We start from the raw sequence: 14,700 nt of genomic DNA, 5'->3' as shown, positions 1-14,700 counted from the left end.
ACCTGCAAGGAGAGAGGCAGAGCTGTGACATTAAAATGCAGGATAAGGAGCAGGAGTGGCTCAGCTACAGTGGTAACGGGCCAGATAAACAGGGTGGATTGAGACTTGAAAGGAAGAGACTTTGGCAGCTGTAACAGAAAACTTTAGGAAGGCAAATGGACGCACGCAGCTGCCCAATCCTTGATCTGGATCACTTTTTCCAGTATTCAGACTCTCGCACTGGAGCAGACCTAAGCTGGGACAGCATGGCAATACCTCACCAAGTATTGTCAGCTCTACAGAGCCCCCAAGCCAAATACAGCCCTAGAGCGACTACTGCAATCTACAGACCCAACTCTGCTCTCTGGGGTAAACAGGGCAGTTACCCCTATCAGGCTCCAATCCAGGGGAAGCACAATACAGATCAGGCTCACAGACGTCGGTGGAATTACACAGGGGTGCCATTTACTCAGCAGCTGGGGCAGACTGTAGCAAGCCCAGTCCCCACCTCTGTCAGCCAGTATCCTTTCATCAATGGCCATGGAGATGCTCCTGGCTTACAGTGCTGTCATCGAGCTGAGGCCCAGCTCAGGCTCACTGTGTTTGTTGTAGAAGAGGTTTCAGAGGCCCCCACTGACCGATGCGGCTGTTGCTGGGGAGCCCCTCGTATGTGAGAGTGGGCCAGGGAGATGCAGAACGCACCTGCAGCATCCATGCTGTGCTCACAGGAGGCAGAATAAAGCTCCCGCAGGGCACAAGCAGGGTGATAAATCCTACTGCGGGCGACTCAGCAACGTCCCAGCTTGGTTTCTTGGTCTGCCTTGTGGTTCCCATGAACTCTAGACAGCTGCTCTTTGTCCCCCTGCCTCTCGCATCACAGAAAGCAGCATGGGTTCCCCCACTCCATGTCACTGAGCCAGAGGGATGGCTACCAGGAGCATGGAGGGCTTGGTCACATAGCAAGGAGGTGCGCAGATTGTACCCCCTGGCCTTGCAGGGCTCCATTTGGCCCTGCCTGCAGTCATGAAGGTTTGCTCTGAAAACGTGAGGCACAACGGAAATGTTAGTGCAGAGGGGAGTGGACAATCTCCTTACACGCCCCAGACTGCTCCCCAGACCCAACTTGTCCAGCCAAGCTCCCCCATAACCTCTGAACATGGACACACCTGGGCTGTGTAGAGACCTAACAGGTCCACGCTCATGGATGAGATCTCAGGCACAGGACCCAATAACTGTCAATCTTTATCCTATGGGAGGTGAGGTATTCATATATTATTAGGATGTGAGGTTGAACCTTTTTCACTTCCTCCAGTAGACTAGGCTAGAAGGGGGAGCAGTGAGAATTAATATCTAATTCTAGTCTACTGGCTGTTGAAGCCCAGCTCTGCATTTGTAAAGGGGACTGTCTGCATGGATCAGATGCAAGATGGGGCTGATGTGTGCACGGTAGCTACAGAAACTTGAAAGCTGCTGTATTCCATCAAACCCCATGCTCCAAAACATTTGCCAGGGGCCCAGGATGGTGAATGCCCTAAGACTTCACACCTCCTCCCCAGAGACCTTGGGATCAGCTCTCCAGCTAGTGGAAAACGGCTTAGCTGCATGGACTGCTAGGCAGCTGCCCCCATTCCCACCCACTGGGGGTTTGGCCTTCACCATCTGTGCTTGCACATCAGCTGCACCAGTAATTAAAAAACAGCACATAGATGAGCGTGGGAGAAGGGTCGGTGACTGCTGGTCTTCCCACCCGGTCGTGTCCATGGTTTATTCTTCACCCCTCCTTTTCCCGCTCCTTCTGCTCTGCTCCCCAGTCTCTCCCATCTAACCCTGCCTGGATTTTCACACGCTTCTTTCTTCCACTCACAACAAGCATGGAAAGATCCAGCAATGTGCCCGACTGCATCCGAGGCAACGGATCCCTAGCAGGTATAAGTCTGCCCAGCTCTGCTGACTAGTTGGATTTACACCTGCTGAGAAAATGACCTTATCCAGTTCTGATCCACATTCAGCTGGTAAAATATGGCTACTTGGGCACTGTTGGGTATTAAGCTATATAAGCCTCTCACAGGCTTAAACCCACATCTCGAGTCTTTGTAAATGTTGTGCACTCGTAAGTTTGGAATCAGCGCAGCCTCGTCCAGCCCGCAAAGTCACTGCCGCATAGAGAAAATGGGTTCTGCCTTAGTGATGATCCCCTGGGCACCTTCATGGTCTGACACTTCCTGGATCTATGTTAAAACCCCTCTTAACTGCAAGGTACAATCTTCGCTTTATTCCAGCCCATCAGCAACACCTCACTTTCCAAAGGCAACCTGCTCCACTTATCCCAAACCCCACAGAAAGTGGATCTATAGGGGATGTGCTATGGGACAGGAAGGGATAGGACTGCCCCATAAAGGGAAGATAGCAGAGCTCTGTGGGTGCACCCCAGGCAATGCCAAGCATCCCATTTTAATTCATCCCGTGATGGCAGCGAGCTTCCCCGCTCTTCGAGTGGAAGAGGGGTCCCGTAGGGTCTGGAATCCACCAGGGAGAGATGGGCAGAGCACAGTTAAATGCACTATAAAATTCAGATGGAAAAAATGTATGGGAGAAGCTAGTACTGCCCACTTGATTTGAATCCATGACCCACAAGACAGCCCTAAATGGCGCCATAGGCCCAAACCTTACACCTTTATTCCTCAGCTTGGCACCTGCAAGTGGCTGTGGGACTTGGATTAACATGGGAGGCTAGGAGATTGTGCCAACTCTTTGCATAGACCCCTTGACCGTGAACCCAAGAAATGGCTACTAATGTCAGTGGCTACAGGTAGGCTACTGTGGTAGGATATAGATCAAGGAAGAAAGATGGGTGGGAGGGTTGAAGCATGGCTGGGGCTTATACTGCCAGTAGGGCTGTATGAAGGGGTTGGTGGTAGGGAAAATGGGCTGGTTTGACTGGCAAGCGCCCTCGGTAAGATTTGGACTTTGTCCTTTCACAGAGCTTGAAAAATTTCTAAGCAGAGCAGAGACATGTGTGAAAGCAGTCTTGACCCTACATAACCCTCATTAAAGGATTGAGTTTCTATTTTCAGACAAGAAGCAATTAAAACAAATATTAAAGCAAAGGTTCATGTGATATCAAGTGCATTTTAAGAAATAAATGGTCTTTCCAAAAAAAAATTGCTCCTGCCAATTCCTCCTCCCCACCAGATTTTCAGAAAGCCTCTTTAATTCCCACCTTCTGGAGACTTTCCAGGGCAAGCTGGATGATAAACAGCCACTTAAAACACTCTTAACAGATAATGTTGCTTCCTGCCATCACGAAGAAGGTGAATGGTCCCTAATTATTATTATTATGCTACAAATGTAAAACCAGAAGGGCTGCACCGCAGATCACAGCCCTGCTGCTGGAGGCACCGTACCAACACGGGAGGGATGAAAGGCTTTACAGTCCACATAGAAAGGGCAAAGGATGGGAGGAAGGACCCATTAACATCCCCACCGCAGAGACAGGAACTGAGGCAGTGAGCAATTTACTGCCTCTCACTGACATCATGAGCTTCTGTCATGATGTCACTGGGATTCGGCTATGACACTTCTGCTCCCATCCACCCAGGTAAGACATGAAATCGCTCTCACTGCAGTTTTCAGGACCTGTCTGCCTGGATGGTTGAGGATTAATGCATCAGGCTGCTGGGTAGGGGCTTGGACTAGATACCCCGTAAGATCCCTTCCATTCCTATGATTCCCCAGCGGCATCTAGTTTGCCGTACAGCTCGGACTGCAATTTCAGGCAAGTCAGACCTGGTACCAGCCTAGAGCCAACCTGTAGCCTTTGGCCTGAGTTGCTGTTTGTTGGGGTCATGGCCAGAGTCTCATCCTTGGATTCTGTGCAAATTGCTAGTGCAAAACCTGCCCGGTGCTGGGCAAGACAAGTACTGCAAACACTGACAGATGATGGAGCTGCGGAGACAGGCCCAGCCTCCTACACTAGATATCAAGAGTAGAGCAGTAGACAGGGTCTTGCTCCCATCCCCAGGCCAGGTCCCTGCATCGGCACAGGAGGAAGCTTTAGGACCTCACTGATCATCAAATGTGGGGGATGATCACTTATGGCCCCCTATTAAGAGTCTCTAGGCTGGGCCTTGGCACACTGCATTGGACCAATGCCCAGCTCAAATGGTGTCTGAGGACCAAGCCCTGGCTTCTCCCACCCCTGCCTTGGGCTGGAAGTACACACTGCAGCCCATCACTGCAGGGCTAGGAGAGCCCCCGGGGATCTGCTGTAGGGCCTGACACCAAGCAAATGTACTATAGACAAAGCATCGTGTAAGAGGCCAACAGCAGCAGACAAGCATCCAAACCTGCTGTGTTTTTCCCCTTCCTCCTCCTGCAGTAGACACACAACCCTCCAGGTCTTTGGTGCCATGCCGAGGTCAACCCACAAAGCACCATGGAGCAGGGCTGGATCTGGGCAACGTGAGCAGGAAGAAAGGGACCTGCAAGGATCAGCCGAAGCTAAAACCAGAGAAGTTTTATCCTCCCCAGCCTTGCCTTAGCCCTTTCACTGTGACTTTGTGCAGGACCAAGTTCTGGCCCTCAGCTACACAAGTAACTCAGGCAGGGGGAAGAGAGACATCCTGAGACTGAGGCAAAGCAAATAAATATCCATCTTAAGATGGAGTTTGCAAGGAGCTGAAAAGACGATGGAGAGAAGGTGACTCCTGCCTCCTTACCACCCAGCACACCCGGCTCTCTGGGACGCGCTCCTCACATGGGCTCCTCAGACTGCCCCGTTTTACGCTAATACGAGGTTGAGTGTCCGGTTCACCTTTAAACTTCACATAAAGGACGGTCAAGGTAAAGACCGTTTAGCAGTTCAAGTAACCAGGGCTTAAGGCTCCACCTAAAGCCAGTGGATTTAGAAATCAAAGTTTCCAGGGGAATAAATCCTTATATCAGACACAAGGACACCACAAAACTGGCCAACAACGAACAGGCTGTTTCTGCACCTCTCCAAACGACTAGGCCATGCTTAGATTTGGCAACGGGAAAAACTGAAAGGATGTGCTTATTTCGATGCCACCTTTACTTTGATTTCTGACTGCGTTTGAACAAGCTGCTTCTGTTAGAGGCTTTGACAACTCCATTTTTCCCTTGCAAAGCTTTTGGCTGATGAAATTTTGCTGTGCACAACTTATTTCTGTTCCCTTGAATCCTCCCATTCAAGAGCCTTACACCTCATGGCAATGTCTTTGAGGGGAAGGAGGGATGGCAGGCAGGCTGGCGAAGTCTGAGCCTGAAGAGCAAGGGCAGCCGCAGCTAGAAATACAGAGCCGGAGCCAAACTGGTGCAATCGGCCTTAGGTCTCATGAAGCTCCCCTGACCTACACCCTCCGAGGGGGGTCATCCTAAATAAAGATTCACTTTCCCAGGCAAGAAGCATGTCATCTATTTGCATGTTTTACTTATGCCCTTAAATTAAGCCTTCCTGTTTTGACGGTAGAAAGAAAATTAAATCCAGGGCTGAATCCGGTTGCCAGTGGCAGAGGTCTAAACCAGATACCGCTCCTCTGAAATCACTCATCCTCCGGGTTTACCCCTGTGAAATGGAAAGCACTATTTGGCCCAGACTTTTTTTACATCCCAGGCATCCACTCGAAAGGTAGACTTGTGCATCCGAACCTTGGGAGCACCCATTTCATGCAGGAAGAAAAAGTTACATTGCGTTGTTCAGCTTCACGTGCCGGCTTCTGCTTTTATATACCCACAATTTACAGCACTCGCAGATGCGAGTCTTTCACGGGCTTTTTATTCCTGCATCCAACACTCCCCTCACATGCTAGGCAGGCAGAGAGAAAGGGAGACACTTTGCTCTCTCTTGCTCACTTGCTCTCTCTCTCTCTTTTCTTTTCCTTACTATGGAAACAGTCTTTTATCCCCAGCATTATAAAGGCTCTCTACAAGCTCTCTGCCACTAACCACCCCGTTGCAATCTGAATAAGAAAGTGTCGCCCCCCCCGCCTCACTTCTGCCAGTTATCAGACCTTTCTTTTCTCAACAGGTTTGGCTGCCTCCGATCTCACCGGGACTGTTCGGCAGCTTGAAGCTACTATCAAATCTCCCATTCACTCTCCAGCTGAAGCTTCATAACCAGTTCTTTCCACTCTCTGGACCTTTAAGCATTGTTTCTTGTCGCAGCTCATGCGGGAGGCAGGTCACTCCGCTGTCGGATCGCGTCCAACGTGCTCCAGAAGTGTAAAGAAGAGAAAGGAGGGCACAGTGGGAGGAAAAGCAATCAGAAGAAACTCCCTCCCAGCCCAAGTGTTAGGACAGGCAAGAAAGAGCATCGGTGTCTGCATTCAGTCCAGCACAGACAGCATCGCGACAGCCATAAGGAACGCGCTAACTCACCTTGTCTTTGAGCACATGGAGGAGGTTTATTTTCTTCTGCTGATTTTGAATTGCCGCGACCTTTCCCTGCCACTCTCCTGTCAGTGAATGGTGGCCCCGCTGTCTTTCACAAAGTATTAAAAGAGATGCTGATGGAGGAACCCCTCCCCCAGAGGGAGGAGTCACTGGGGAGAGATTTCAATAAATTTGGTCCAAAAAGGCTGGAAATTAAAACACAATGCAACAAACCTATCCAACATGAGCAGCTGCTTTCAGTCTGGCTCTAAGGGAAGGCGGGGGGGGAAACGACACATCAGAACTGAAGTTTGATTCATCCCTCCGCCCCACCGCACGTGAAAAGATTGGCATTAAAACCCTGGCAGAAGGAGCCCTCCAAAAGCACGCTGTAGGAGGAACTCATCTAAAGAAGATTTGGGAGAGGGGAGGGGAAGAGACATCCCTGCTGATCTTAATACAACCTGATCATAAATATTCCCTGGCAAAACCTCATCCTTCTTTTTTAAGCTGCCGGTTGAGAAGACATCATTCTCAATTTTAGGAACAGAACATAAATGTTTACCGTTTTTTCACGTTTTCAGCTCTAATACTGAAAGCCTGTCAAGAAGGAGCCTGGGGAGGGAAAAGGCAGCGAAACAAAAACAATTTGTGTCTTTGAGGTTTGTAACCCACAATGAGTGGTTTGGGAGTGTGAGCCTGCCATGGCCTTTGGGACAGATGCTTGGGAAGGGTCTCAGACTAGAAAGCCATGCAGCCCCTACCCAGCACTTCCTCTTAGACCTCTTCACTCCCCCTCTTCACTCCCCGAGGGTCTAAAGACCTCTGACCCTGCTCCTCCAGAGCACAGCTTTAGAAACATTAATTGTGCAGTGTGTTTGTCCTTGTTGTCACAGGGCATATCTACACGTTCATTAATGCACCGTAGTTACTGCGCATTAAGTTTAGTATTTGTTTAACCAAGTACTAAATCCATGAGCAGTAATGTGCACTACTGCACAGTAACACTGGCGCACAGCTATTGAGTGACGCTTACTGCAAAGTAAGCAAATTCTCCTGTGCAGTAGTGCATTAGCACGAGTTTTGCCCAGCATGCTGCCGTGCAGTGTTATTAGGCTACTGCACAGTTAGCATCTCGTGTAGACGCACTCGCAAACACCGATTTCTCCCCTCTTCACCCAAAGATGGAGCAACCTCAGTCTGAGACAAGTGGCACCAACTGGAGAGCTAGAATCACAGAGAAGGAGGGCTGGAAGGGACCTCCCGAGGTTATCTAGTCCAGCCCCTGGCAGATTCAGCCAGGTCTACAGAAATTAGGCTTCCAGCATTTAAAAGATAAAGAATAGCAGCTACCTGTGCTTTTCCGATTATAAAGACAACCTCCTAAATACAGCCAGTTGCAATCGCTGCCAAACTGAAATGGTGACTCAGAGGTGTGAGCTACCACCACTTCTCTCAACAGGATGTTCGCTCTGAAACCCAGTGACAGTAACACAAGCGGTAGCAGTATCAAGTAAAAAGGATGCATTTGCTAATACTTAGAATATATTCTATCTGAGATAAGGTACATTCCCCACTGTGGATAGTAAATAACTGGGGAATTGTGTGGGGGTTTGTTTTTTAATTGGTGACGGTTTGAGCAGGAACACCCACCTATTACGGGATCATGGTGTGTGGAATCTGAATAGCACCGCTTGTGTTACCGTCATTTCCTTGGACCCTGATAGACAGAGCAGGAAAACGTCAATTTAGGGTGGTCAGAATTTGTGATGAAATTGCAAGAGCAACAAGAGACATTTCCTCTAGCAGGTGCGGGTGCTCTTGTTTAAAAATACAATACATCAAATCAAACCATTACTGGGCTGGAAGGAATAAACCCAGATTCTTCATTGGCACTTACATACACTCCCTGGTCTGTCACCGAAGGCTTTGGGGGCGTTTTTTGCTTTGGTTTGCCTAAAAACTAAATCCAAACACCCCATATTGACAGGGACCAGTGGAGAGATGATAACTAGAGTAACTCCAGCCTGTTCGGCCCTTTCAGTCCCCAGGGATCACTGGAGAGCAAGCACATCAGCAAAAGCAACAAGAAGGCAAACTTGCAATGGAGAAAGGATGTCTTTCTAGCTGGGCTTTGGCCAGAAGGCATTAGGCTCCTCCGCAGGATGAAATGGGATGGCCTGTGCTTTGCAGAAGGCCAGAGTTGAGGACTCAGTGGCTATAAATGAGCCCTAATGGCCAGTGATGCTCATACGGGTACTTTAACAGTCTGAATTTTCCAGAAATCTCTGGAATTTAATTAAAGAAAAAACACAAGCGGGGTGTTTGAAAAGCTGGATTCCAGGCCATTTTTCATACACCGCCAGGGGGCAAAAACAGGCCCTTATTTAGGTCACTTTTAAGCTGGATCTGACATTTCTGCTGAAGAAGTGGTACACCGCCACACGGAGCAAACGCCCCTGGCTGTCGCTGCTACGCGCATGTGGGAGGAGGCAGACCCAGAGCCGAGCAGGACTGCCCTTCCCAAAGAGAAGATACAGCAGCCAAGGAGGAGCAAGGCAAGGGAGCACCCACAGGCCATGTTCATCCTTGGTGCCATCAATGGGGTTATACCAGGGATGGGCTTGGCCTGGCATTGGCGGCTCTAGCCAGATTCAGAGTCCTGCCCTGTGGATTAAGGACCCATTTCTAAACATGGCTCAGCACCCTCCGAGCGTCATGCACAAACACCGAGCACCGTGCTAGCAGCTCCATCCTCCCCACCTCCCCAGGGACGGGACAAAGGGCTGTGGGTGTTTTCTCTTTCCTCCTCTTTTCCCACCTTTTTAGTTCTTCGCCCCCTATCTCCCCAAGCTCCTTCATGAAGGCACCATCGCTTGGGCGATCCTTTTCTACCACTGGCCTTTTTTTACTCTGTGCCCATCACCATAGCATCAGATCGCCTTACCAAGAAAAGGGAAATCACCTTGCATTGAGACCCAAATGCTGTTGGGGGCCATTCCCAGGTGTTTGACTCCCTCCGCAGACAGGGCCAAGCTATTAAAAATGCCCTTCTCCCACCTAACTGGAGCAGCCCTGCTGAGCTCTGCTGTCCTGGAGGGTCCCCAGCAGAGAGGTGGTCTTTGCTGCCCATACCTGTTATGTGCCTCGGAGAACTGGGACTTTCATTTAAGCCTGGAAAGGAGCAGGCAGACCACAGAGCAGGGGGGCAATGTGTCACCGGTCATCTCAGTGGGCTTGGGAGCCAGGCTAGGCTCAGTTTCTTGGTAGGTCGCTTTGGGATAAGCCTGGGAGCTATCTGCAGTCGCACCTGGAGGGACTGAACACGTGGCTGGAGGCCCAGGTCATTTCTAGGCAGCCACAGAAAGCAGGGAGCATTTCTTGCCATTGATGCAGGGAGAAGTCCAAGAGGACCACAAGCTCCTGGCTGCCTTTGAAGACAAGCACTGAAATGCCTCTGGCACGGGCCTAAGTAACAGTTCAGCCAACGCTTTGGATTATTTCTTCCTTGCAAGCGGCATCGCTGCTGCTCTTCCCAGGCTCAGGATGGACCAGCTGCTTTTCAGGCAAACGTGTGAACAGCGCAGTGGCGGTGTGGGCTGTGCTGGTGGTGGGTGAAACAGTGCTCCATGATGACTCTAACACACGCCACGTGTGCAAAACGTCCTGGCAGTCCTCACCACCAGGCTGAGAGGCCAGAAGCTGTGAAAAGAAGAAAACCCAGATTTAAACTGACAACGAAAACAGAAGCTCAAAAAATCCCTATTCTCTCCTTACACCACCCTTGTCATTGGGCATCCTCCGTTTCATCCTTTCTCTGGGTGCAGGAGGGAAGTGTGAAAAGACTCTCGAGCGTTGGTCTGCGCTTGTGATTCACATGTGCTATGGGTGGAGGCTCTTCCAACTTCTCTGTATCTTCAGATCAGAGGTCACTGGTTTATCTCAGAGCTAAAAATCAGAGATAAACCACCATTTGGTAACTCTAGAAGCTCATAAACCCTTTCCAACCAGGAAATGAACTGAACTTCTTGGCTTCATAAACCAGATCCAGGCCTCCGCTGGCATTGGTCAGCACCGCTGCACAGATCTCAACGCAGCTACACCACTTTACTCCAACCAGGCCGGACACAGGCATGGGTGAACCAGGCCCGGAAAGAAAGGGGGCCTGAAAACGATAATTTTTATTATTATCATCATCATCATTATCTCTGGTGAAGGGGAGCCCGTTACTAAAAGTTTGCCTGGGGTCACCAGGAGTCTAGGTACGGTGCTGACTCCAGCTGAGAATTGGGCCCTTCAGTTGATGAGGCCATAAAACCAAGTGCTGTCTTAGGTTATCAGTGCTCACAGGAGGGCACGTGGAATGGGCTGTGCCACGATCCTCGCAGCCGTCCAGCCTTGAACTCCAACAAGAGTCTGGGAGTCCCCGGGTTTGCATTTGGACTAGAGTAGGTGACACTGCAGCACTGGCACAGTGCAAAACGGAGGCGTTGCATCCTACCAGAAGGTCCATCTTCTTCCACCAAGACAGGACACCTGCCTTGCCCCACTGATGGAGGCTCTCACGCTGCTGTACTTCCACTTCCTGCCAATGCACAGTCACAGAATGCTCCAGGCCCAGGGTATCAGACTCCTCTGGCCCATGGGCTGGATAAATGGTGCAGGGCTGGTCCTCAGGCCAGATGAATGGCACCTGGACAGCCCCATGCACTGAATCAGGACCACAGACCTTCCTTCTCCCCTGCCTGTGTGCCGGGTCCAGCACCCACTCCCCACTCGGGCTCATCCAGTCCATACGCACCTGGGCCAGCACACACCGCATGCAACGCCCAGTCCGGGACCCATGCTGCACATAGCATCCATCCCAGAGCAGCCTAAGGGGAGCACTGGAGTGGCCAAAGAGGGTCCCACATGCAGCATGCATCCCTGACTGGATGAGGCCGCAGGCCGGGGGCCGGTCAGACGTGTGCCAGAAGTGCCCTTTGGGTCAACTTCAGACCCAGAAGCAGCACAGGGGGCAAGATGATGGGGCTCTGTGGGCCAGATCCAGCCCATAGACCGGATCTTTTGGCAACCCTGCTCTAAGCCAAAGCCATCACAACAGGTGACTCAGCCTCCTGACAGATAACAGCACCCCCAAAAGCCATGTTTTAGATACAGATTTAGAAGAGGTGGAGAAAATAAAACCCCAAACTGATCCAGTTCCAAGCCCTAACCCGTGATGTGACAGCACTGGCTGAGCGCCATGGGCTTTGCAACATCAGGAAAGTGGCAAATCTGCTATTCCTGACATGCAATTCAGCATTAGCCAAAGGCCCCAGTCCACAATGGAGAGCCCAGTGGCCCACCCCCATCCATCTGAACCCTTTGAATCATCCCAGATCATGGTTTGAACTCCTCAGCAAAGCAGGCTGTCTTGTCTTGCTGTCAGGCACCAAAACCCAAAATAATGCAGGCCCCCTCAGCAGCTGCAGAGCCCTGGGCACCTCTCTGATGCTGAGGTTGCTCTACAACTCTCGGTAAACCAGGCCACACGCTAATTTTCCGGCAGAACGCCCTGTCCATTTGAATGAGTCCTGCTTCAAAACTAATGGTCTGACATGGCCTCAAGTGATTCCACAGCCCTCTAGTGGCAATGCTAATTATGTCAAAGAAAAGCTTTTTGGACCCAACTCTGCATCAAAAAGCAGGTGCTCCCACATCCCAAGCATCCTGGCTAGAGAGGCCTCCTCTTCTGCTTAGGGTCATACCAGCCACCAAAGTTGGGGTCAGAAAGGAATTTCCCCCCCCCATGATTAGCAAAGACTGTGATTAGCAAGGGTTGTGGGGCCTTTGCCCATCTCTCTAATCTAGGGGCTAGACATTTCCTAGGATCCTCCAAGCCTCTATTATTAACCAGCTACTTCCTTTTCATTCAACGGTATAACTAAGGGTGGGGGCATGAATCCTGAGTGCTCAGTAAAGGGTGGAGGCAGTGGGGATCCAGCTACACTGCCAGGGGCAAGTATCCCCTCATCAGCCTCAGCTGCCCTCCCCATGGGAAACAATGAGAAACACCATTGCTGTCAACAGCCAGCCCTTCCCTAGCCCTGCAGCTGCCACCAAACTGGGGGCTTGATATGGTGACGTGCCATACAAAATTGTGGTAGGCACTGTCCCAGCCTCCTGTGGGGGGTTTAGATTGAGAGTGTGGTCGGGGGTAGAAAGGTAAGAAAGATTTATTGACTTAAGAAAAATACAACTACGTGTAGCAACAAGACAAACGATGACAGACAAAAGCAATTCGCGTCGGCAACTTATCAGCAGTCCCTTTGATGCCTGATACACAACAAGCTTCTCTTTCCACAAAGTTCAGTGAGGTCAGGCGTCCCTGAGAAACGCTGCCTGAGGGGTGCCGGGAAGGGCCCAGGAATGCAGTTCTTGGGCTCCTCGAGGTCCACGGGCCCACTGATCCAGGCAACAGCTAGCTAATTCTTTTCACAGAGCTGCATCTTCCTTCTGAATGGTTTCCAAATATTTCAGCTAATTTATAGCTTCTGAAGGACACTGATAACATACGACCACTTAGATTCCTTTTTTTTCAACTGTCCTTGGACTGACTAATAGCAGAACAAGCCTTGCATTCCTTTGATGAGGTAATTTTAACTGCGCCACAGGGCCTTACTACTTCTAGGCTTTGCTAAATTTACTAGGCCTTACTTTATACAAGGCCTCACTACATCTTAAACTATCATTAGGCTTTTAGCAACAACTTATAGCTTAATATTCAAACAAATACAGAAAAACGCTTGGTCTAATTTTCATAGAGCCTTCAGCAAGCACTTTTATCACACAGACATACTTTTTAGCTGCCGCAAGTGCAGGGCCAGGGAAGGGTTAACCTTGTTCTTGGTAATGACATGTCCCCTTAGAGCAGTGTTGTATCCCCTGCTCTGCTCCACACAGCTGGAGGCTCAGGCCCCTGCTTCCATGCTGGTTACCCAGGGTGCAAACTCAATGAGTTATACCTCTGTTGTCACTACAGTGGTAGGGCCCTCATTTCCCCTGCTTTCCCTGATGGCAGGCTTTAGGGCTTCCATTATAGTGTCTTGTGGTTGGGATTTCAGGGAATCTTTGGCTACGTGGTTACCTGAAGATGCAGGGGATGGGCCTCAGTGGTCCAGAAACACCTGCCTCCCCCCAGTTCTGTGTTTCTATATTTCTGTGTTTGAAGTGTGCCTGGGAAATCACAAAAGACAATGAATGATGGGCCCCTTTACCAAGTGCCCAGGGCTTGTACCCCAGTCACCCACCCTTAGTTATGCTAAAGACTGACAGCAAGTAGTTTGTAGGATCAGGGCCTTTGCATGCTGCTGGGCTGACCCCAAGCTTCTGGGAAAGACCTTGACACTAGTTATGTCAATACCCATGTGCTGAAAAGACTTACCCTTGATTCCTTCAAAGAGGTCCTGCTATCCTCATCAGGACAGTGTGTTTAGCATGCTGGGAAGGAAACTTTCCTGTGCAACAGGGAAGATGCGTTTGCAGACTTGCGATGCAGCACAGGAGTTGAGGCTTTCTCAGGGGACTGTACTGAGACACTGCAAATAGCCGGCATCAGGAACTAAGGACCACCACAGACTGCATCAATCTGCAATCCAGCTGTACATTGTGCTTCTTTGTCAGGGACTCTAACCCCGACTTCCCAGGTCCGTTGTCTGACCGCAAGAGACGGGCAACACCAGCAAGGTCTTATCTCAAGCTCTTTATTGAAGCGTGCACACAACAACAAAGAGCAGCCCGTCTCCCCCAAGAACCAGCCCCCCTTTTGATGACAAGTAAGTTTATATAGACAGTTTCGCATCACAGATTCTCCACTTAATTGACTCAACCCCCATGGTTAGTTAGAAACTTCTAGTGCGCATGCCTAGCTACACAATAAGAGGCTTTCAGCAGATCTTATGCGTAAGCATCTTCCTTATCATCAAGCACGCAACTTTTCTTTTCAGCACTGTTACTTATGCTAGTGAGTTCAAGGTAGGTTCAGTTTGTACCACCCTGTTTATCAGCTCACATGCCAATTGTCATACTGCATACAGAGAGCTCATGATTATCTTGTTTGTGGCCTCTCAGCAGTATTTTTCCATTTCAAATCTATATGGTGGTTTACTAGCACACAGGCAGCGAGCTCAGCCCATTTTGTGGGCCTTTGGACCCGCTCTCAAACATCCTATCTATCATCTTCAACCCGCCCCAGGTAACACTCTCAATAAAGCTCCACACACCTCCCAAGATGTAGCACTCAACTTCATGTCCCATTTTTCCCTGGGGAGCATGGTGGAAAACCGAACT

The 14,700-nt window shown here is 50.1% G+C and overlaps 1 protein-coding gene across 4 annotated transcripts in view; it reads right to left on the bottom strand.

Moving 5' to 3' along the window:
• The window catches only part of GDPD4 (glycerophosphodiester phosphodiesterase domain containing 4), a 72,142-nt gene extending 65,585 nt beyond the window's left edge, over positions 1-6,557 (bottom strand). For 2 of the 4 annotated variants that reach the window (XM_090030724.1, XM_090030725.1), the window contains exon 1: positions 6,376-6,557. The gene's annotated coding sequence lies outside the window, so the exon portion shown is untranslated. The remainder of the gene's footprint in view (positions 1-6,375) is intronic. The other 2 variants (XM_090030723.1, XM_090030722.1) reach the window with 1 other exon arrangement.
• Between the last annotated feature and the right edge of the window lie 8,143 nt (positions 6,558-14,700).

This window comes from Crocodylus siamensis, chromosome 1 (assembly GCF_052110815.1).
Source record: "Crocodylus siamensis isolate JL-2025a chromosome 1, ASM5211081v1, whole genome shotgun sequence".
Classification (NCBI taxonomy): domain Eukaryota; kingdom Metazoa; phylum Chordata; order Crocodylia; family Crocodylidae; genus Crocodylus; species Crocodylus siamensis.
This window is presented reverse-complemented; position numbering and strand designations above follow the sequence as displayed.